The sequence below is a fragment of the Diceros bicornis genome, chromosome 26 (assembly GCF_020826845.1).
Source record: "Diceros bicornis minor isolate mBicDic1 chromosome 26, mDicBic1.mat.cur, whole genome shotgun sequence".
NCBI classification, from domain to species: Eukaryota; Metazoa; Chordata; class Mammalia; order Perissodactyla; family Rhinocerotidae; genus Diceros; species Diceros bicornis.
In genome coordinates, this window is record NC_080765.1 from 23,588,577 (window position 1) to 23,614,085 (window position 25,509).

Consider the following 25,509-nt stretch of genomic DNA (forward strand, 5'->3'; position numbering starts at 1 on the left):
CTCTCTGTCAAGATCTTTACAAGCAATTTCTTCCCTAATCTTTACAACAGCCCAGGGAGGCAGGTGCTAATAGTATACCCATTCTACAGATCAGGAAAATGAGGTTCCAGTAAGGTGACTTACTCAAGGTCACAAATGAATAGTCAGAGTCCAGATTCAAGCCTACATCTGGGTGATTCCAAAGCCTGAACTTATAACTCCTATGCTGTATTGCATTTGGTGAGAAAATGAAGAGTTACGAACATCGGTAAAACACCAACTGTGCCTCACATACACGTAGGTTTGCTGTCTCAGTTAATCCCCACAACGAGGCATTATTATTCCTGTTTATATTTTGTGAAGTTAAGTCTCAGAGAGGGTACTTAACTGGCCAAGAATTTCATAACCAGTAAGAGGCAGAGACCTAAGTCTGTCTGATATCATTCTGTTTCAGAAAAGAATGCTTTTATCCACAAGGAATGGGACACCCAATGAAAAGTGGCCTAAACAACAAGGGATTTCATTTTCTATCACAACCAGAAGAGTAGAAGTAGTGGACCCAGGAGTGGGTCAGGAGCTCAACAGGGCAACTGCAGATCAAGCTCCTCCTGTGTCTCGGCCTCCCTGTCCTCAGTGTGTCGCCCACGTCTCCTCTCATAGCCTCCAGGCCTCCTGGTCTTCATGCAGACTCCTTCTAAAGCAGGAAGGGGCAAGGGCCAGTCAGGGAAGGAAGCTCTCCCAGTGCACTCTCTTTTTTATCAGGAAGAAAATGTTCCCCAATACTCCCCAGCTGATTTCCCCTTGAATCCAATTGGCAAGAGTGTTCACAATCCCAGCAGCAAGAGAGGCCAGGAAGGTGAGTGTCTGTGTTTCAGTTGCTGTTGTTTCTGCTGAAGGCAGGTTCAGGCAGCTTAGAAGAGGGGAGAGGAATGGTCCTCGGGAAGGCAACTGACAATGCCGATCACACAGCTGCAGGTGTTCCAGGGCGGGGCCTCTATCTCTAATTCCTTATATTCTTACAGCCTGATGAAGCACTAAGCGCTCAACATATGCTTATTAGAGAAACTGGATGATTTAGATAATTTGGGTCTATCTGGGGGATTCTGGAGACGTGAGTGTTGATGGACAGATGGAATTGTGGATTAATTGTTATCTTAGTCAGTTCAGGCCTCTAAAACAAAATACGGTAGACTTGGGGGCTTATACAGAATAGAAATTTATTGCTCATAGTTCTGGAGGCTGGAAGTCCAAGATCAGGGTAGCAGCATGGTCGAGGTCTGGTGAGGACCCTTTCTGGGTTGCAGACTGCTGACTTCTTGTTGTGTCTTCACATGGCATAGATCAGAGGGAGGAAGCAAGCTCTCTGATGACTCTTATAAGGGCACTAATCCCATTCACGAGGGCTCCACCCTCAAGACCTCATCTAATCCTGATTATCTTCCAAAGGCCCCACCTCCTAATACCATCACATTTGGAATAGGGTTTCAAAATAGGAATTTTGAGAGAGACACAAATATTCAGTCCATAACAGTGGTCTTTTTCCTGACAGACTCACTTTTTGCCTTTCAGTCATTTTGACTGCCTGCCAGTGAGTTGTCCAGCAAGAAAACGCTGGAGAGGCAAGGAGGTCTCAGTTTCTCCATCTGTGGAATGGATGAAAATGAGCTCAAGTTTGTCTCTTATAAAGCTTTTCCAGATTTTGTCCTTGGTCCTTGGATTAGAGACATTCAGAAAAATGTGTTAGATCCCACAGGCAGAGGGCTCCCAACCTTGGAGCCCTCCTCCTGAGATGCCAGAGAAGATGAACAGAGGGACTATTAGAGTCTGCTGGAGAGTCAGAAATTTTGTCTGGGAGAAGAGACTAGACTGGCAACTTGACTGGCTTAGGAGAGAGAATTGAAGGTAATTCACTGGGAAGGAAACGGCCATTACGCCCAACCCTTGGTCCACACCCAGCCTGCCCGCTGCCCAATGAGAAGCTCCCCTTGAGGAGTGGCTAGAAGTGCCGACTCTAGGCCAGCAGTCCTCGGCCACGGTTGCACGTTGGCATCACTGGCCTGGGGTGGGTGGTGGCAGTGGGGAGCTTTAAAAAATATTGGTGGCTGGGTCCCACTCCCAGAGATTGAGATTTGTGTTGTAGCCTGGCATAGAGGTTTTAATAGTTTCTCCAGGTAATTGTAAGGCCCAGACAAGGTGGAGAACTGCAGCTCTAGATTAGACAGCCTGCATTCAAATCCTGGCTCTGTCACCGACTGTGTGGCCTTGGACACAAGTTCATTAACCTCGTGGTACCTCAGTTCCCTCACATGTGAAATGGGGCTAATGACAATCATGGGAGCATCCTGAAGGCAATTGAGATCATCCCTATAAAGCATGTGCCTTTCCCACAGTAAATGCGCAGTCTAATTAGATCATAATGTCCCCACAGGCCCTGTCCTGTTAAGAGCAGGGACTCTGGAGCTCTGGGCTCTGCCGCCACGGATGACCCATTGTCACAGGCAGCCACCCTGGAAACCCCGCAGCCCTGATCTACCTTTGGAATCAGACCTCTTGGATACTCATGATGGTCCGAAGTCTTACGGGAATCCTAGGCTTCCTGAGTAGACACCCTGGGTTTTTCCTCTTCCTTCTGGTAATAGGATTTTATCCTTCCTTTGGGGAACCAGCCTTTCCCTGCTTTTAGTGCAGATGGTTGGATGAGGCTGACCCCAGCTCCCAGCTCCAGGCTGCGTAGCTGCCCCAGGCTTGTCAAATAAGAACAAAACCAACATTCGATAGCTCTCTGGGGAAAGAGGCCTCCTCTTTGCCCTGGCATTGCCAAACGAGAGGATGTAAGCCTGTAGCTTTTGGAGACCAACTGTGCAACCAGGAGATGAGAGCCTGCCTGAGAATAAGACCCACACAAGGGAACCCAGGGGGAGTGATGTCTGCCTGAAAACACAGTCCACACAGGGAAATCAGATAGAGGGACAAGGACAGACGTGTTCCCTATGACACATTTGGGGACCCGCATGGGGTCTAATCATCGGTTTCTCAGAGCCATGAGCCAATGTGCTCTTTTTATTGCTAGCCACCTTGAGTTGGGCTTCAAATACAATGGAGAGTGTGATAAGTACACTGCACCTTGGCCTACTGGTCCACCCTAAGGCCAATTCCTCTGTCCTGGTGTCACATCTTGTCCCCATCCCAGGCCATGACTTCCTTCCCTCCTTTCCCTCCACTGAGAGTACCGTGTGTGCTGGGCATTCAGAGCTGGGCTGGCTGTGGCAGCCTGTGACGGGTTCCAGCTAAGATCATTCGTGTTCTCAGAGTGAACAGGGACTGGAGCAGAACCCCAGGTTACATTAAACAGAGGTACGATGCCCAGGAGAAGGGAGGAGACCACGCTGCCAGTGCTGCCCTGCTCTTGGCTGCCAGACCGCACTTGCATTCATGTATTTGCTTCTGAGTATTTAGAACTGTTTAGCGATTGACCAGCAAGAGGGACCACGATGGCGAAGGGATTTCAAGTGATATCACATGAGAACAGGTGAATGGCCCTGGAAAGAAACGATATTGCTGTTCATTATCAGGAAGAGTTTTAAAGTTTTAATTTGTGATGATCAAGGCTGTCTACGAGTGGAATGGACTAACTCATGAGGTGGTAAGCTCCCCATGACTAAAGGTATACAAGTTGAAGTAGGCCCTTTGGCTGTCATGGGTATTGGAGAGACTACCTGCAGAACATTGAATAGGCACTGTCTTAGTTTGGGTTCCCCCAGAAGCAGATCCTGAGATAAGGATTTGGATGCAATAGTTCATTTGGCTGGGGTCCCAGGAAACATGGTATGAGTCAGGAAGTGAAACGGGGCGGGGAAGGAAGCAGATGATGAGTGCATCAGAGAGCCAATTACTGCAGCAGGCGAGCGGGGCTCCGTCCTGCTGAGCACCCTCTGAGAGAATGTCAGAGTTGTCCCTTAGCGGCCGAGGATGCTGGGCTGTTGACCCACTTGCCCCTGTTCCTCGGGTTGGGGGTTGCTCCAGAGGCGTTAACACTCAGGCACCTCCAGCCTGGCCCAGGCGTGGGCTGAGCATTCTGCCCTGCCGGGAGACTGTCCTCAGGGGCAGAGACACGTCTGCAGGCGACCTCCGGGCAGGCCCAGGGGGTGTGAAGGAGCACGTGCATCTTGCACAGAAACCGAATTCGGAGTTTTAACTGAACTCCCCTGGGTCAGATCCTATCTGTCGGGTGCACTACTTAGCACGCTCAATGTTTTTAAGACAAGGAATTTGAAAGAAATGTCTAATTCCCACATTCCCTCAACTCGGTATTTTCTTACAAACATCTGGCCTGCTTCGTCTGTTTCCTCTTCCTACCTGGGCCCTGAAGGCATAAACCTGTAGGACACTGGATGCGATCATCTGTGATATCCTTCCACACCATCTGCACAGGATGGCTGCCAGGTCGGGAATGTTCTGGCAGCCCCAAGTGATACCGAGGAGAGAGCAGAGCATCTTTGAGCAGAGAAGCCGTGTGCCCCTGGCACCATCAGAGTTCCTGTGTTGCGGCTGCTGCTTGTGGCTGTGGATCCGGTTCTTTCCAAAGCACATTGATAGTAACATTTGTACAGCACCTTCCAGTTTGTAAAGCACTCTACAGGCCTGGGCAGTAACAGGGCTCTTTACACCTCCATGTGAACCAGTCAAGAAAATAGTACAAACTCATTTTATGGATGAACCAACAGAGGCCTGGAGAGATGAGACACTTTGTCAAGCCAGGCTTTGAGCCCAAGTAGCCTACTTACCCATTGCCCAGGCCCCAACCCGAGCCCTGTGGAAGGACCCTGTGCACCCCAGCTGGACTCAGAGGCCAGCTGTCACGTCAGGTGGGCTGTGAAGTGGGGAGTGGCAGCAAGACGTGGGCAGCAGTAGCAGGTGGAGCCATACAGAGAACCAGGGAGACGCATTTTTGTCACAGTGAATCATGTTTCTGCTTGAAATAGGAGCTGAGAAATAGTGAGGGGCAACACACAATATACAATGGAGGGAGCAGGTGGGAAATTACATGGCTCCTGTTTAATTATGTAAAGTCCCATAATCCCTCAGCGAGCACCCAGGACAGGAGGTGGTGATTTCCTTTCTTTCATAATTTTGGAGTCAGTTTATTAAATGACAGAAAGAATAATGCAGCAGGGGGAGATGGAGAGAATTATGTGGTCGGAGAACTAAAGATGATTTCACAGCCTTATTGTTCCCTCCTCTTTCTTCCCCCTTGGCTGCTCTGGGCTGCAATTCCTGCCTCAGCATAGGGATAAACATGTGCACGTACAGCATTATAGAGAAATGGACAGTCCTTCCTACAGGGCTGTACATGCCCTTATTTTACAATTGATGGCGAGAGTGAGAGTGAACGAGAGACAGTACAGCTGCTGCTGAGGGTTATGGGCCGAATTGCATTCCCCACAATCTCTACGTTGAAGTCCTAATCCCAGTACTTCACAATGTGGCTGTATTTGGAGATAGAGTGTTTAAAAAAGTGATTAAAGGGCCAGCCCCATGGCATAGTGGTTAAGTTTGGTGTGCTCCCCTCCGGCAGCCCAGGTTCAGGGGTTCAGTTCCTGGGTGCGGGCCTACACCACTCATCAGCCATGCTGTGGTGGTGACCCACATATAAAACAGAGGAAGACTGGCACAGGTATTAGCTCAGGGATAATCTTCCTCAAGCAACAAAAAGAGGAAGATTGGTGACACATGTTAGCTCAGGGCCAATCTTCCTCAGCAAAAAAAAAGGGGGGGGGAGGGGAGGATTAAGTTAAAATGAGGCCCTTAGAGTGGGCCCTAATCAAATATGACTGATGTCCTCATAAGAAGAGGAAATTTGGGCACAAAGAGACACCAGGGGTGTGCATGCACAGAGGAAAGACCACGTAAGGACACAATTAGATGGTGGCTGTCTGCAAACCATGGAGAGAGACTTCAGAAAAAACTGAAACTGCCAGTACGTTGATCACGGACTTCAGCCTCCAGAACTGTGGGAAAGAGAGAACTGGATTCAGAGCTAGGCTTGCATCTCAATTCTGCCTTTACTAGCAGTGTGATTTCACCTCGTGGCCTCAGTTTCCTCATCAGTAACAGGGGGTGAATAATCCTCACAGCTTGGGTTTGCTGAGGAGGGAACACACGTGGAAGTCCGGGATCAGATGATGTGTCTCCCTTCCCCTCTACCTTCAAAATATATTCTGAATCCATTTGCAATTGATTCTTATCATTCATGGTCGTCATTTTCTATAAAGTCACCTCAAACACCGAGTTGGTGAATACTGAACGATGCATCGCTCCCGGGGGAAATACAGGGCTAGGTTCCCGGGAGCCTCTAGCCATGACATTCTCATCAATTGATAAGCGTATAGCTTTTTTTTGTGTGTTTCTATTTAAATACAAGTTATTTAATAAATACTGTTGATTCATTAACATTGGACTCACAGCCAAGAGCACTATAACTCACGCCTGAACAAAGCTTTTCTGACACACGGATTTTCTCCATATGGCACATCACAGCCTTCTGGAACTTAGGAACACTAGCCAGCACTTCAACACTACCCTTGAGGCCCAGTTTAAAATCACCAACAAAACCCACAAAAATGTGAAAAACAAGGCACTAAATAGACTGCAAAAAGAACACTTGTTTGCATATGGGAGCTGAATCAAGAAGACAGAGCATCATTGCCTTGTTCCACCTCGTCTGGGAATACACACGTCAGGTGACTCAAAATTTTTGCTGCTCAGTGAATGCCTGTGAATGACCAGGAAAGTGCTGCTGGATTGATTTTGGGGCAACAAATAATTCTTAGCAAGTAGGTGGATTTGCAAATACAGAATCCGTGAATAATGAGGATCCACTGTACTTCTCTTGGTTCTCGCTGCTGCCTCCCCGGTGTAAGCCGCCGGATTGCTGTGCTGGCCCCTGACTCGGCTCCCTGCCTCCACTTCTCTTTAAAGGATCTCCCACACAGCAGCTGGAGTCAGCCTGTAAAAACAAAAATCGTCTGCTGTCAAGGCTCCAGTGGCTTCTCATTCCACTTTGAATGAAGTCCAATCTCCCTCCCACCGCCGGCCCACCAGGCTCCCTCTTCCCTCCTTATCACTCTCCTGCCTGCTTTCTTGGCTCTGGCCCCGTAGCCATCCTGCTTTTCCTTGAACCCACAGAGCAGGTTCCATCTCACTAGGCTTTCCTCTTGTGGTAGGTGCATGGCTCCCTGCCCACCTTGAGTCAGGCCTCTGGTTAAATGTCTCCTCCCCAGAGATGCTGACCCTGGCCATTCTGCCTAAAACAGCCCTTCCTTTCACTCTCTATCCCTTTACTCTGCTGTATTCTCTTCCAGAGAATTTATCACCACTTACGTCTTTATTGCTTATCCTCATCAGAAGGTAAGCCCCATAAGGGCAGAGACCTAGTGTGTTGTTGTTGTTGATTTTGTTTTTGTTTGTTTGCTCTTTGTTTTATCGCTGGTGCCAGGCATCTACCTGGCACAGCATAGATTCCCTGTAAATGAATGACAGGACCAGCTGGCCACACGGCCCATGGGAAGCCGGGTGCTAGCCCGATGAGGCTTCTCTCTACGTACAAGGATAATCTCTACTCTCCACACACCAGTGGACTGCCCAGAGCAGCTGTCTCCAGGCCAAGCCCAAAGCTGGACTCTGTCCATGCAGACACTGCCCCATGATGCCTCAGGACACTTGTCATCCTCAGGGAGCCTTGTAGACCTACAGCCAGGGAGGTAGCCCCTCCACGCCTGTGCTTGGCAGGCTGAGTAAACAGGTTAGAGGGGCTAAACTGGGGTGCTTGCTGGCCTGTGGTGCCCCCATTTCCACTCTCCGTAACCAAGTGGAAGCCCTGCTGAGGAGTCCCCAAGACCCAGGGAGAGATGGATTCTGTCTGTAACATGAAGGATTTAGACTGGACCTAGGGAAGGCTCTTAAAGCAGGAGAAAGATACATCCCGGACCATAAATGCTAGGGGATTTGCAAGCAGCCAACATGACCCTGTGGGAGAGGGAGTCATGTCACAGGCCTTGGCCCCTGGTGCAGAGGAATGCCCTGGGTGGCCTCCGTTCTCCAATTGTCTTCCCTGAACACAAGCAAGGAATTCTTTCTGCTCTGGTGGGAACCCTGGAGTGGCGCCATGCACTTTTCAGTCATTTTAATTCCATATTGATTATTTAAAAGTGGCCCTTTCTTTAGGGCGTCACAGCTGAGCGGGAATTGACTGTGTAAGGGGAGGCGCTCCGTGCCCAGCAGCACTAATAAGGCATCGTCTCCTGAAATGGGCCCGGGGAAGCGATAGGCTGGCCGGCTGCCTCTGTGGCTCCCACGGATCCGTCAGGAACTGACGAGCAGTTGCAAACATCCGACCTTCGTGTGTTTCTCTTGTCACAGTCCACTCGGTGGTGCGATACTCTGATTGCAGACTAACAGCAAAATATTTGCATAGCAAACAGCAGCATCTCCCTGGTACACTAGAGAGGGTGAGAAAGAGCCCGAGAAAGCGTCAGCCCCGTGGAGCTATCACTGATCGTGCGCCTGGCGTGCGCTAGGCTCTCCACATGCTTGGTGAAATCATGAGGAAAATAACAGCGGCCGTATATTGAGCATTTATTGTACGGCAGGCATCGTACCAACACTCAGCGTGCATCATTTTATTTCATCCTCACCACAACTCTATTAGCTCCATTAGATAGATAAGAAAACTCGAGCACAGAGACGGGAAGTAACTTGCCAAGATCACACAGCATAAGGAGAAAAGCCAGATCTAAATAATGGCATGTCGCGTCCCAAAACTTCACACCACAACAGTTGAGGTCAGACAAGGGATGTACCTGAATAACTTTGCACACAAGTTATTACTGTAGATAAGTGTTTTAGTGTTTCTCAACCTTGTTCCCTATTCCCCTTCTCTCATATTTTAATATCACAGACATGTGGATCTATTTATGTACTGTGGCCCTTTGGAAGCCCACAAACTGTTGAGAATACATGCGCTAGATAAGATGTATCGAGTTTGCCACATGTTCTCTGTAAGTTCTAAGCAATTTGGATATATATCAATTTATTTATTCAAGAAGCCTAATGAGTGTTTAACAGGTGAAGAAAGTGGGGCACAGAGAGGTTAAGTAATTTGCCTGAGTTGACACAGCCTGTTAATAAAGGAGGTAGGATTTGAACTCATGCAGTCTGGTTTCTGAGAACAAGCCCTTAACCACTGTAGCACACGGCCAGATCTCTGGTATTAGCTGTTTTCACGTATATAAGATGTTTGCAGATTTACAGAAGCCTCTGATGGAAGCAGAAGCATCCTCCTCCTCCTTGGATAAGAGGAAACTGAGGCCTGGGGAGGGGAAGGAGAGGCCCACGGACTCCAGGCCAGGAAGAGGCAGGTCAGGGATCTGAATCGGAGATGTGGTCCTGGACCCTTCGCACACCCTCTGTGGAGCAGATCAAGTTGTGTTCGTTGCCTCCGGGCTGCGCTGTCATTCTGGCCTTTTGGGGACTGCCCCCCTCTGTGTAACAGAGTGATATTCGTGCCCACAGCCCACACTCTGCAGAGCAAGTTTCATCTCATTAGTCCAATTAAAACTTACTTCTGAACTTGGTGTATCTGGGTGATAGACTTCAAGTAAATTATCATTTTATTTATAGCTCCCTGTCTTCCAGAAACTTAAGCGGCAATACGTTATTTGGCTCACAAAAAATAAATAAATAAAATAAAATAAAATAAAATGACACCTCGAGCCGCGCTGTAACTAATTAGGGAGACTTCCAAACTGCTGTTAATTCGAGACGCTGAAATGTGCTCCAGCAGCCGCCGGCCCCGAGTTCCTGGGGAGGACAGACTCACGCAGCTGCGGAGACCAGATTTCACATTAAGTCCAACAATTATTTTGACGGCTTGAGTGAGCTGCGCAAAGTGTCTTTATAATAAAATCCTTTGATTCCCTTGCCGAGGCGGTTGCATCCTGCGGGGAAGGCTGGATGACGTCTGGGAGTTCTCCGTGCGCCTGGCGCTGGGCGTCACCTACACTCAGATATCGCAGGATATTTATTCCAGAGGCTCAGACGGTGGCCCACAGCTTCGGGGGCGAGGCTTGGGCATGACAGCAGCAGGAGAAGGAGCGAGCAAGCCAGGTTTGCGTTTGTTGGAATCCACTGGTAGGTATTTGTTTTTTTGCCCGCCAGCGTTATTGTTAATTTTTTTATCTGAAAGAATTTTAGCTTTGTAGAAACGTTGCAAAGATAAGACAGAGTTAGAGTTCTCATGTACCCTTCACCCAGCTTCCCGTGATGTTAGCGTCTTACATAACTGTGGTATATTTTTGTGCCAGGCACGCTTCTAGGTGCTGAGGATACGTCTGTCAAGAAAAACAGAAGCGATTTCTGCGCCCATGGAGCACACGGTGGAGTGGGGAGAGAAGCATCGGAACAAACCCATGTCGGAGGTCATATGCGCTGATCGTGTTGTCACGACATCTCTCCGGCTGCATTAAAGTCAGCAGCGATGTGATGACTAGCGGCAGTTGCAGAAAACACGTGCAATTAATTGAATGTGTGAGAATCACCCCCTGACTCTGGACTAGGATGGAGAGCTGGGAAGGCAGGGCTGGGTAAGTGGGAGGGAGCTGAGGACACGAGCTTCTGGAATCTAGGAGACTGGTGTTAGGATCCTCGTGTGTGTGGTCTGGGCAAGCATACTCAGGCATTGGAAAATGGAGATGACAACACGAGGAGCGTGGATGTGACTCGGTTTTGTGGAAAATGTCCTGTGTGATGCCTTGCACGGCGTGGGGGATTAATGAATGATGGAGTGTGCATTTGTCCATCTGGACCATTGCAGTAGCATCCTGACAGTTGTGTGCTTCCATCCTTCTCCACCTGGATCTCTTCTCCACCTGGCAGCCAGAGGGATCCTGTTTAAAACATGGTGTCGTGTCCCTCCTCTGTTCAGAACCCTCCGCGTCCTCCTTCTCTCACTCAGGCTGCAGAAAACCCCATGGTCTTGCGTCCTGTCACCTCTCGGGCTTCGGCCCCCCTGCTCTGTACCTCTCTGGCTCCTTGTGCTTCCTGGGCTGCTCCTGGAACAGGCCAAACAGCCTCCAGCCTCGAGGTCGTGGCTGTTGTTTCTCCCTCTGCCCAGAAAGCTCACTCCTCAAGTCTTTGCACAGCGTCTCCTTCACTGTGTTCATGTCATCTCCACTGTCACCCACTCAGAAAGGTCCCTCCTGCCCATCTGGTAAAAGCAGACCACCTTGCTTTGTTTTTCGTCCCAGCACTTTTTACAACCTGACAAGTTATGGATTTGATTTTTTTCTGTCTTTTCCTTCTGCAGTGTAAGCTTCAAGAGAACACACTCTTGTTTAGCACTCTATCCCTGACATCAGACACGCGGCTTGGCCAGAGGAGCCACCTAAATAATGTTTGTGGAGTGAAGGCTGGCTGAGTTCTTCCCTTCCTCCCTCCCTCCCTCCCTTCCTTCCCTCCTTCCTTCCTATTAAGCAGTTGCTTTAAGTCCACCATTTCACTCCTGATATACAGAGAAGGGGCATCTTCGAATGCTGTGGATTGGGCCCCAGTTTTCTCCACCAAAGTCTCTTGGCCTCACTGGAGTGAAACGCTGGACCTAGGATGGTGCAGGTCACCTGCCCCTTGGGGTCCAGCAGCAAACATCTCCCAGCCAGGCCCTTTCCCCTGTTCTCCTCCAGCCTGGATGTGAATGGCACAGACGTGCATTTGCCAAGGCTTCTGGCTCCCTCCCTCCAAGGTCCATTTCCACCTGTCACTTTCTTCTTGACCTCTGTGAAGAATTTCAGGCAAGGGAAAAACTCACATCAGCCACTTGCTTAATATGCCCGTCCTGATTTCTCTCAGGGCAGAGCAGGGAAGAGCAGGACTAAGGCAAAGTGGCAGATTTGGGGGCAGACAGATCCGGTGAGGATGATTTCAGTGCGTCTTTCATTTGACGAGATGCCAGCCACTGACTGGAGAAACCACGTCATCCCTTGAGTGTGGGCTTCCAGGTGGTCTGAGCAGCAGAAGGGGGATGCGCCCTTCTCTTGGCTTTCTGGATCCAACCAGTCTGCTTCATCAGATGGTTATAGAAAACCTGCTTGGAACAGAAATGAGAGAGGAAGCCAGAGAATCCGGCCTGATGTGGTGGTGATTTGGGCACCCATCCATCTGAATTCATCCTGATAGTAGGATGGCTACATTTATTGCACAGTACATATATTCTTGGCACCATGTTAACACACACTGCCTCATTAATGCCTGCAACCACCCAGTGAGACATTACCATCTCCTGTTTTACAGATGAAGAAACTGAGACTCAGAAACTTGCTATGGTCTTAGAGCCAATAAGTACTAGAGCCAAAATTCTAGTCTGACTGAAAAATTCATCAACTCACTCATGATGCTAAACTGCAAAAGTTGCAAAATGGTGGCCCAAGATAAGTTTCATTTTACCTGCAAATACACAGATGCTTTCTAATTAAATTCGTTTGCCAACATTTAAAAAATGAATGATAAAAAAATGGTAGTTTCTTATTTTTATTTTTTAGTTTTTTATTTTGAAATACTTTTAGAGTCAGGAAGTTGCAAAAATAGTACAAAAGTTCCCCCCATGATGACATCTTGCGTAACCACAGTACAGTATCAAAATCAGGTAATTGACGTTGGTACAATGCTATTAACTACAGAACTTATCACATTTCATTGGCTTGCACGTGCACTCATTTTTTAACAAGGCGATTTTTTTTTTTTTTTTTGTGAGGAGATCAGCCCTGAGCTAACATCCACCAATCCTCCTCTTTTTTTGCTGAGGAAGACGGCCCTGGGCTAACATCTGTGCCTATCTTCCTCCACTTTATATGGGACGCCGCCACAGCATGGCTTACCAAGCAGTGCGTTGGTGCGCGCCCAGGATCCGAACCAGCGAACCCTGGGCCGCCGCAGCGGAGCGCGCGCACTTAACCGCTTGCGCCACCGGGCCGGCCCCTTAACAAGGCGATTTTTAAATAAAAAGTATGGAATTCGGATACCTGTTTAAAAAGTCCATGTCTGAAAATACTGGGCCAGATTTCAATATCTGGAAAGACCGGCTGGCGCTGAGTCAAGGCTGCCTCGTTTTAGAGGGCATTGAATGTTCATTTTTCCATAGTCCTTAGTTAAATGACCTTACTTGTTTACATTACCTGCCTGGCCTCTAAAGGCATTTGTACTGTGACTCTACTGCCTCAAGTCTAGGAGCAAAGCAGGATGTCACAATGAAAGAATTCCATGGCATGATACTCCACCCCTCAGATAATATAATGCCCAGCTGTGCTTAGCTGGTGAGAGGTTAGTTGATCAGATAGATTGTTAGGTGGAAAGGGATTTGTCTCATTCCTCAGGGATCCAGTGCAGAGATGAGAACAAGTAATGGGAGCCAAAGGTGGGTAGATTTTAGTTCATCCTATGGAAGAACTTCCTAAGAACAGAATTTAACTGGAGAATCGGGCTGTCTCATGAGGTAGTGAGGCACCCAGCATTGGAGGCATTCAATAGAGACTGAGTGGCCACCTGTTGAGAGGGCTGGAGAAGACGTATCTGTTGTAAGAGCGAGGTGAGATGATATTATTCTTAGGACCATTTTAGTGCTGAGATTCTTGGGTTCTGATTCCATAACTGGAAGTCTGGATGTTAAAAATATGGTGTGTGGTGCGTGGTGTGTGTGTGAGAGTGCACTCATGCATGCATGCTTGCACATGCATGTGCACGTGTTGTATATATTAGCTCTTTTAATCCTCATGAGAGCAATGTGGGCTAGAAACCATTATTCTGCCCATTTTTTAGAGAATGGCACTGCTCAGAGGGGCCAAACAATTTGTCCAACTCAGCTAGTGAGTAACTTGAGTCAGAATTCAAACTTCTATCTCTTTGGCTTCAAAGTATCCACTGTCTAGCGTATCACGCTGCCTCCCTAACAGAGGCACCCTTTGGACAGAATTACTTCTCTACTTTTCCTTTCCCTGAGAGAGAAGGATATGTAAATCCACTGGCTCCTGCAAGGGCTTAGATTGTGCACCCAGCACCTATTCAGCCCTGTTACACCTACCTAGATGTAGAAATTCTAGCTCGTGGGCTGGGGTGGGGCTGGTTATACGAGAACCACCAGGAGTGTTGACTACACACGAATAATCTCAAACCTGTACCTAGAGGGTTTGATTCAGAAGATCTGGGCTGGAGCCTAGGGAGGTACACCTTTAACTAGCTCCACAGGTCGTGCTGATGTTCCACAAGAATAGAACCGCCATCCTGTACCAGCACTGGGGTGTAACCTGACGACGCTGGGCAATCTATTCACTCAGGCATGCATTTCTTACTCCTTTTACTTAGACTCAGAGATCATGGAGCAATTCTTGTGGGCCAGACTCTGTTCTAGGCACCGAGGGATTAATCACTGAACAAAATAGACTAAATTAACAAATAAAGCCCCTACCATTGTAAAGCTTACATCCTATTGAGTATAATTTTACTTACTTTCAATTAGATTCTATATTCCAAGGTAGGAAAGGGTATTTAGAAATTGAAGGGCTGGGGGAAAATTTAAAAAGTGGTTAATAAGGAATGGCTGCTGGGGTGGGAGGAGGATGGGATGGGGCGGGGACTGCTCATGGGTATGAGGTTTCTTTTTTGGATGACGAAAATGTTCTGGAATCAGATAGTGGGCATACAACTTTGTGAGTGTACTAAAGACCGCTGAATTGTCCATTTTAAAAGGGTGAATGTTATGGTATGTGAATTACATCATAAAAATAAACAAAGTTAATAAAATTTCACGAATGAGGATGTGGAGAACCTGGGTCATGCATGCATTGCTGGTGGGACTGTAAATAGTACAACCACTCTGGAAAATTGTTTGACAATTCTTTCCAGAACCAAAAATAGACTTACCATATGAACCAACAATTGCACTCTTGGGCATTTATCCCAGAGAAATGAAGGCTTATTTTCACTCAGGAACTTGAACACAAATATTCAATGAAACTTTATTCATGACAGGCCCAAACTGGAAACTACTCAAATGTCCTTTAATGGGTAAACTGTTCAACACACTGTGGTACCTCCATACCATGGAGTACAACTCAGTAATAAAAGGGAATGAACTATTAACACACGCAACAACTTGGAAACCTCAAGGGGGTTCATTATGCTGAGTTTTAAAAAAATTTCAAAAAGCATCCATTCACGTAACATTCATGAAATAATCTAATTATATAGATGGTTAGGGATGGAGACGAGTGTGGCTACAAGGGGTAACATGAGGGAGTCTTGTGATGGTGCACTTGAGCATCTTCATTGTGGTAGTGGTTACACAAGGCTACAGATGTGACATAATTGCAAAGAGCTACACACACACACACACACACACACACGAGTGTGTGATGAAATCAGAATAAGGCCTGCAGAGCCAGTGGATTGTACCCACGTCCATTTCTAGGTTTTGGTGTCGTACTATAGTTGTATAAAATGTTTATAACATTGTGGGAGGCTGGGAGAATGCTGCACAGGACTTCCTTGTCCATTTCTTTTCAACCTTCTGTGACTCTATAATTACTTAAAAATAAAAAGTCAAAAGAAAGTGCTAAAAAATCAAAGCACCAAATCAGTGTGTACAGGAGTTTACCATTTATGTAAAACAAGCAGAAAATTTTGTATAAGAATGCATTTGTATCTGCATAAACTATCTCTGAAAGGGGAGACAAGAGGCAGATGATATTTATTTAATGATAACAGGAACTGAATGGCTGGGGGATAGAGGTGAGCAGAAGTGTTTTACTATCCCCCCTTTTGTATCTTTTGAGTTTTGAATGACTTGAATATACTATACATTTTGGTTTATCTAGTATTTTTTGAGTGTACAGATTTTTAACTGGTTGCCATAGGTCTTACATTATATATACATAATTTATCAAAGTCTACTTGTACCAACATTTTCCCAGTTCAATTGAAGTCTAGAAATCTTACTTTCTTTTATACTCCTTTACCCTTAACCATTTATAATATAATTGTCTTACATATTATCTCCACATACATTGAAGGCCATATTAAACAGTGTTATATTTTTTGTTTCAACTAGAAAACATATTTTTGAAAACTCAAGAGGAGAAGTGAGTATATTGTGTTTAACCATATTTTTGCTCTATCCCTGTTCTTTTTTCCTTTCTGATGTTCCAAGTTTCCTTCCTTACATTGTTTCTTTTCTGCATAAATAACTTCCTTTAGTCATTCTTTCAGGGACGTCTATCTATGTCTTTGCCAAATTCTCTTAGTTTCCCCTCATCTAACATCTCTGTCATCTTGGTGTTGGATTCTGTTGATTGCTTTCTTTTCATTCAAGTTGAGTTATTCCTGGTTGTTGATATAACAAGTGATATTTGATTGATACCTGGATATTTTTGAATATTATGTCATAGGACTCTAGATCTTATTTACACTTTGTGTTTTAGCAGACCTCCTCTGACACTGGCCCACTAGAGAATGGAGGGACACCACCCCATTACTGCCATGGGGAAGTGGAATGCCAGGTTCTCCGCTTGGCCTCCACTGACACTCGGTGGGGAAGGGGCTTTTGTGACTGCTGGCAGGAGTGGGAGTTCAGGCTCCCTACTGGGTGTCTGATGATATCTTGCTACCTGGGAGGGGGAGGTGAGTCATGTTACTGCTCTCCATGTGGCCTCTCCTGATACCACAGAGGGTGGCCTCGTTAATGCTGAGCAGTGGTGAGAGTCCTGACTGTCCGTTAGGCCTCCTCTGACACTATCCCAGTGAGGAGGGGAATGAATATCTCATGCACTGAGGGGAGGTGGAAGCCCAGGCTCCCCATGTGGTGTCCACCAACACCACCCCAGCAGAGGAGTTGGGGCACCTGTTACAGCCCGGCAAAGGTAGAAGTCTAGGCTCTCTACTCAGTCTTCGCTGATGGAAATGGGAAATTGGCATTTCTGGATTTCTGGTTTCTCCAGTACACAGTCTAGGATATACGAGGCAAAAAGAAATCTCAGGGAACTCACCACCATGTTGTTCCCTAGGTTTTGAGGTCCCCAGACAGTCTGCCGTCTCTCCACTTTTCAGAGTCTTCTTGTGTTTGTTTTATATATAATGCCCAAGAGTTTTAGCTGTACTTAGTAGGATGAATAGGGAAAAGTATGTCTGTCCACTCCATCTTACCAGAAGTGGAAGTCCCCTGGTTAAGTTATTTTTAATATGTGTTTATTTACGTCTACAGAAAACATGTAAACAACTCTTCATAGCAGCTATATTACTAACAGCCCTAAGCCGGAAACACACAAAATATCCTTCAATACATGAATGGTTAAATAATCTGTGATATATCCGTACAGCAGAATATCCTGCAACAATAAAAAGGAACGGACTATTGATGCACTCAACAACTTAGATGGATCTCAGGGCATTACTCTGAGTGAAAAAAGCCAATCTCAAAAGGTCACGTACTGTGTGATTCCATTGTGTAACATTCTTGAAATGACAACGTTATCAAGCTGGAAAACTACCTGCATCCACGCCTGGTCTCAGGGTCTGCGTTGGAGGAACACAAACTGAACCACCACCCCGGGCTGGGCTTCTTCCCCAAGCATCTTGCCTAGAGCCCAGACTCCCTTCTTGGAGTTAAACTCATTCCTGAGTTTGGGATCAACGTGCAAAGTGGCCCAGAAGCCTAAAGCACGAGCCCCATTTGGGGTAAGGTGCCACGTTACACACGCGCACTGAAGCAGCTGTGGTCGGAGAGAAAAACAGACCAGGGCGAGGAGAACTAAAAGGCTCTGGCCATCTCTCAGCCTCAGCTGTCACCGTGCCCAACCTCACACCCAGAGTTCATCCATGCAGATCACTTACCGTTCTTTAAACAAGCCAGTCTCTCTCCCGCTTCCAGGCCTTTGTGTATACTGGTTAGCTTCTACTGAATTCTCAGGTGTCAACTTAAACGGCACTTCCTCTAGGAAGCCTTGCCAAGTGTCGGTTAACTGCCCTTGCCACGTGTTGCACCTGGTACTTCCCCTTTCATAGCACCTTTCCACTGGAGGTCGGTGTGTGAACTGATGGGAAATTAGAAGGTGGAGAAGGAGAAGTGTGGAAGGACGTGGGCAGGGCTCCAAAGCCTCGGTATACAAGAAGGAAGTTTGCTTGTGTGTGAATCTTACATATGCATCTCCTTGTAAATGCGTAAAATACCTCTGGAAGGATACCCGAGAATCTGATAACATTTGTTAAATTCCGGGAATGAGTTTAACTCCAAGGAATGAGTCTGGGCTCTAGGTAAGAAGCTTGGGGAAGAAGCCGGGCCTAGGGTGGTGGTTTGGTGTGTGTGCCTCCAGCATAGATGCTGAGACCAGGACTTGGACTCAAGTTGTTTATTTGGGAAGTGACCACAAGAAGCACAAGTGAAGGAATGGAGAAAGTGAGACAGGGGAGGGAGAAAGCCAATAAAGGGTGTGTTCATGAGCACGTCACTGCTGTGGGCACCTGGGGCTCAACCCTGCTGAGATCCCTCTGAGGCACCACCTCAGCATCATCTCATTGTGGCTTGAGGAGGCTGGGCCACTGTCCATTGACCTCAGAGCCCTCTTGATGTGCACCACAGCCAATCCTGCGGTGCACGATGCAGGAGAAAGCCAGGCAGAGACGAGGAGAGTCTCTACATATTCTCCTGGAGGTTAAGGTGGGGCATGGATAGCATCTGTGCTGAGGGGGATCTGCAAACCTGCTCAGCCCACATGTGCAGGGAAGCCGTGTGCTTCTGCTGATGGTCTTAGAGGCACAGTCCAGAACCCATCATCTGACAGCACAGGGAGCAGCAGGCAGCATGGTCCTCCTAGAGACCAGCCTCATTTTGAGGTAGACAGAAGAAGGATTATCACTTACCTTTTCAAGATGACGAGACTGAGGCTCAGAGATCTTACATAGCTTGCCTAGGACATCCAGTTCCTGCTAAAGTAATCATGAATTCCCAAACCTTTCAGTTTCTTTTCACTGCCTATCCTAAAGGCCAGGACTCAGCAAATATTTGCTAAGCACACAGGTTAATGAACCAGTTCCCCCTTGTCCCAATGGACACATATGAGGGGGAGCTTTAAAATATGCTACTTATTCACTCCTAGCCAGAGCTCCAAGGAGAATAACCAGTATTTGTGCACCAGGCAGCCATTTCCTGGAGTTGAAATTTGCCAGCATAAGATAGAAAGATGCTGAAAGGTTAGTTTCTTCAGGCACGTGGAACTCTCTAAGCGGAGAGAATCAAAGATTCCTTCTCTTAGCATAGTGGGAGGTCCATGGGGGCACACTGAAGGCCTGGCAAGCACGAAGTGTTGGCGCGAGAGCCCACAGGCCAATCTGAGATAACCACTGGGCTGCCCAGGTGTGAGACTCATGCAGCCAAAGCAGGAGACCAGCCTCATTTTGAGGTAGACAGAAGAAGGATTATCACTTCCCTTTTCAAGATGAAGAGACTGAGGCTCAGAGATGTTATATAGCTTGCCTAGGACATCCAGTTCCTGCTAAAGTAATCATGAACTCCCAAACCTTCCAGTTTCTTTTCACTGCCTATCCTAAACGCCAGGACTCAGCAAATATTTGCTAAGCACACAGGTTAATGAACCGGTTCCCCCTTGAATTTGGAGAGATTGCGTTTGCCTTTTCTGTAGGCTGAGTGAACCCAGGAAGGATGTAGTAGTCACAATCTGGACTCTTCTTTGATATTGTTCTCCCACAATCCCAGCTGGAGGGTGACCGTGTTTGTACTATATGACATCATCCTTGTGGCTGCAGCTGATTAGATGGGGGTGGATCAGGAGATACAATCCTTGACCGGGATGATTGGATCAGTCTTTTTGAGAATATGAAGGAGGATACACAGAAACTATAGTCAGATGGTGGTGAGCACTTGGGCTGGAAGGTCATATGGAATCAGGATCAGAGCTGGGGGCTTTGCCATTCAAAGTTGGAGGGGATTAGGAAAGCCATGAGTTGCAGTAGGAATTCTTTCTATCACAAATGACAGACAATTAAAAACAAATTATCTAATGCACAAAAAAGGGATTTGCTGGCTCAGGCAACCGCAAAATCCAGGGTAATGTGGGCATCGGGTGCTACTTGATTCAGGGGCTCAGAAGATGTCATACAGTCTATTTCTCTCTTCATTGCTGAGCCCTGTCCCACTCCACGTGCTGGCTTCACTTTCAAATAGGATTTATCTTGGTAGTCGCAAGATGACTCCAGAAGCTCCATAACCTACATCCCCCATCTTGAAACCTCATGGTGAAGATGGAGAGTGTCTTTCCAAGATGCCCCAGCAAGAGCCTCGATGCATCTTATTGACTCTGATTGAACCATGACACCATCCCTGAACCAACTTCTGGGACCAGAGGGAAACTAATGAGCTGATGGGCTAAGGCCTGGCAACAAGTGGCACCCCTGGCTTGGTCAATGAGACCTTCACCAAATCATCTGGACTGACAAAGGGAAGGAGAAGACCCCCGAATATCTGGAAGAAGAATGACTGGCTGTTGGGTAGTCCACCACACGATTACTAAATGGAGGATGGGTATATGCAGAGAGAGAAAAGGAGCCAGTACCCAGGATGAAAGAGAGACAGGAGACCCTGGTCATATAGACAGACACAGAGAACGACTAAGGGAAGGGAGGAGAGGCAGAGAGACCCTTCTGGTTCCTCACTTTCTTAGTTTCATATCCACCCCCAGAAGGCCTATGTGGAATTGTCTTTGTCTCCTTACAATGAACCTCCCTTATTCCTCCAGATGGATTTCTGTTTCTTACCACCATCCCCACCCCCAAACTCAGACAGAGAAATGCTCAGTTACCCTGGCCACCTGGACAGATGGGTGGGGGAACAGGAACTCCCCGTCTAGATGCACTTGAACAGATGAGTCATGAGCTCCCACAATTTCAGCGTTAATTTCTCGAACTGCAATTGTCTCCTCAGTTACTAAGCACTGTTAGTCCTAATTAACCAGTTTGCTGGCAATTTTTCAACCTATCAAGTAGTGAAATAAAATAATGAGCTCGGCTGAGGAGGACTGGAAAGACGGAGAGTTCATTGGGGAACTGGCGCTTTATTACCGATTCCACTCAGGGTTAAGCTACAGAGGTTTCTTTGGTTTTTTTTCTTCCACTTTCCTCCTAATCGTACCTTCAAGTCAGGAGAATTGTGTCAGGATATTAAGATGAAAGATGCCTCTATGTTTCTCTTATAAACGAGCTCGATTTAATTCATGATTACACCCAGTTAATTTGGCTGCCTTAATGATCCTGTTCGCAGGGCAAGGAAATCAGATGAATGCGTTATGCCCGCCTCTTCTGATAACATCTCTAAGGAGATTCTCTTTTAGAAAACAAAATATTAAAAATCGCATTCCTCTGGACTTGGACATTCTTTCATTTTGATGACTTGAGTCAACAGAAAGTGTGAGAAGTAAAATGAGCAGACCAACTCGTTAAAATCCTGAAGTCCATGGGGCCAGCCCCGTGGCTTAGTGGTTAAGTGCGCGCGCTCCGCTACTGGCGGCCCGGGGTTGGGATCCCGGGCGTGCACCGACGCACCGCTTCTCCGGCCACGCTGAGGCCGCATCCCACATACAGCAACTAGAAGGATGTGCAGCTATGACATACAACTATCTACTGGGGCTTTGGGGGGAAAAAAAGGAGGAGGATTGGCAATAGATGTTAGCTCAGAGCCGGTCTTCCTCAACAAAAAGAGGAGGATTAGCACAGATGTTAGCACAGGGCTGATCTTCCTCACCAAAAAAAAAAAAAAAATCCTGAAGTCCTGAGTCCTTCATGATCTGCCCTTGTCTGTCTTTCCACTCTCCTCTTTTCCCACTCCTCACCTGGACCTCATACTTAAGGTGCTCAGTAAACGCCTGTGGAAGGAAGGGGCGCTCCCCTCCCTAGCTCAGCCCTCTTCCTGCTTGCCCCACCTTGCTGGCCCCCAGGGGGCGCTGCTCCCTCTGGAACACTTGGCCCCAGTCTGGGACAGCATCTCTGTTCCTTGTTCCCTCAAGTAGAGCTGAGACAGGCTGACATTTCCACAAAGAACATCACTGAAAATGTGTGAGGGGATGGGGAAATAAACAAGGAAAATGCACTAACCATAAAACTTTCATGCTTCCTTATGATCCTTGGAGTTCCAATCAACATGGCTGAGACCTTCGCCAGGCTCAACTCTGTCTGGCTTCCGCTGCCTGGTCATGGCTCCAACTGAGCCCTCCTCACCCCCCTCATTGCCATGTGGCCAGAGCCACCTGTTTTCCACGTTGAAGGAGATATCTGCTGGACCTTTGCCCCTTCCTAGGACTGTAATAGAAAGTCTCTCCCTTTAAGGAATTCCAATGCATTTTGCAAGTCAGGCCTCTCTCCCCATATTTAAGACACTCTCACTTTGGTCCAGAGCAGTGTTCTCAAGGTGAGGTCTCTGCACCAGCAGCATCAGTGTCACCTGGAAACTTGTTAGAAATGCAGAGTCTCAGGCCCCACTCCAGACCTTCTGAAATAGAAACTCTTGGGGCGGACCCAGAAACACGTGTTTTGACAAGTCCTCCAGGTGATTCTGGTACATGCTCAAGTTTGAGAATCACTGGACTAAAGAAGCCAGCCCAGGCGGGATAAACAGTGCAAAGAAGAATCTGTTCTGTGAAGGGAATGGTTGTATGTCATTGTCGCAGATCGCAGAGGCCTGGAAAGAAGCCACATGAACAAGGACCCTATAAGAATAACTCTGACCTTGAAGGTCTCAGGAAGAACCCTGCAGCCCTGCAGAAACCAAATCCAACTCCTGGGCCCCTAACCTAGCTTTCTGGCTCATACATTTTTTTAAATCAAAATTGTATCTATTTAAGGTGTACAACATGATGATTTGATATACATACACATAGTGAAATGATCACTACAGTCAAGCTAATAAACATCATCTCCTAACATAGGTACCATTTGTGAGTGTGTGCGTGTGTGTGATGAGAGCACCTGAAATCTCTCTTAGCAAATTTCCAGTATTTAATACAGGATTATTAACTATAGTTATCACGCTGTACATTAGATCTCCAGACTTATTCACCCTACATAACTGCAACTTTGTACCCTTTGACCAACCTTTCCCTATTTTCCCACCCTCCCAACCCTGGTTCTACTCTCTGCTTCCATATATTTGTCTTGTTAAGATTCCACATATAAGAGAGATCATGCAATTTGTTTCTTTCTGTGCCTAGCATATTTCATTTAGCCTAATCTCTTCCAAGTTTATACATGTTGTTGCAAATGGCAGGATCTCCTCCTTTTTTTTTAAGGCTGAATAATATTCCATTTTGTGTGTGTATGATAATTTTTTTTATCCATTCATCTGTAGATGAACACTTAGGTTGTTTCCACATCTTGACTATTGTGAATAATGCTGCAGTGAACATGGATGGGACACAGACATCTCTTCGAGATACTGATTTTATTTCCTTCGAGTATATACCCAGAAGAGGGATTGCGGGATCATATGGTAGTTCCATTTTTAGCTTTTTGAGGAAACTCCATACTGTTTCTCAAAATGACCATACCAATTTACAATCCCACCAATAGTGTACAAGGGTTCCCTTTTCTCCACATCCTCGTCCACACTTGCTATCTGTGGTCTTTGATAATAGCCATCCTAACAGGTGTGAGGTGATATCTCATTGTGATTTTGATTTGTATTTCCCTGATGATTAATGATGCTGAGCATCTTTTCATGTACCTGTTGGACACTTATATGCCTTCTCTGGAAAAACGTCTATTCAGGTCCTTTGCCCACGTTTTAATCGGGCTGTTTGGTTTTCTTGCTATTGAGCTGTATGAGTTCCTTATATTTTTTGGACATTAACTCCTTATCAGACATAAGGTTTGCAAGTATTTTCTCCCAATCTGTAGGTTGCATTTTCATTGCGTTGTCTTGTACCAGTGGATATTAGGAATATGAGTTTGTTTAGCCCATGTAGTATTTCAAATTATTTTAAATTAGTTGCTTACTTTTAAAAATTGAGATTTTTTATGTGAAAATTTGGATTTCTGGCTTCCTGAAAAATCAGAATATCCGGCAACTCTGGGCTTGTGGGTCTCATACAGCCTCAAGTAGCTGGAGCCGAGTAGCTGCTTTCTTCTTTAGATGGAGCCTGTATTCTCCAGGTTTGCCTCAATCCCCACTACTCCCTACCGTCCCTAACACTGAGACTGACTGTCAGTTGCCATTTATTGTGCTTGTCCTGCCGTTTCCTTTATTTTGCATTTTAGGGAATGCAAAAACCAAATCTTTTCTGGATCCATAATGTTTTTATCAAAAGGGAGGATGAACAAAGAGGGGAAATGGGTTTAAGAGAAATGCTACAGGGTTGATTTCTCGAGAAAGTGAAGAATAAGCCTAAATGTTTAATCTGCAAGTCAAACACGGCTTTCATTGAAAGAATACAACGTAAGATGGCAACTAAATACACACTACCCTATACCATTCTTTTACTTTACCTTTTTGGCTCAATGGCCTTTTGCATTTGAGACCCCTGTATTATGATTTTCAGTGTCTCCTTATTAGGTCTCAGGGTCTCATAGGGAGTTTTCCCTCCTGGTTTTGCAGCTACGTTATCCTCTGCTTGTGAGTCACAGACCCAAGTAATGTATGCCAGATTCTGAGAGCGCACTCCAGAAAGAGTCTCTGCCAGGCCCATCAGCAACATGGATCAGAGATGAAAAGGATCTGGAAGGCAGGTTAGCTCAGTTGTGACACTGCCTTAACAAGGGTGCTTAGGAGGCTGGGTGGACTTTGGCACCGATTGAGCAAATGTTCAAACCTATGGGAGTCCAAACTAGCACGTCGTTAGAATTAGGAAAAAGTTCTTGAAAGAGCTGATAAGCTGGACTTCATTAAATTTAAACATTTCTGCTCCCTGAAAGATACCGTCCAGAGAATAAAAAGACAAGCCACATTCTGGGATAAAATATTTGCAAAAGACATATCTGATAAAGGACTTGTATGCAAAATATACAAAGATTGTTTAAAACTCAACAGTAAGAAAATAAACAACCTAATTGAAAAATAGACAAAGGAAAAGACACCTCATCAAAGAAGATATACAGATGGCAAACACACACGCAAAGAGAGGCTTCACATCATACATCATCAGGAAAGTGCAAATTAAAACAGCAATGAGACACTATTACACACCTATTAGAATGGCCAAAATCCCAAACACTGGTGACACCAAATGCTGGCAAGGATGAGGAGCAGCAGGGACTCTCATTCATTGCTGAGTAGGGATGCAAAATGGTACAGCCACTTTGGAAGCCAGTTTGGCGGTTTCTTCCAAAGCTAAAGACACACTTACCATATGATTCAGCAACCACACTCCTTGATATTTACCCAAATACTCCTTGGTACCTATGTCAGTAAAAAAACCTGTACACAGACGTTTGTAG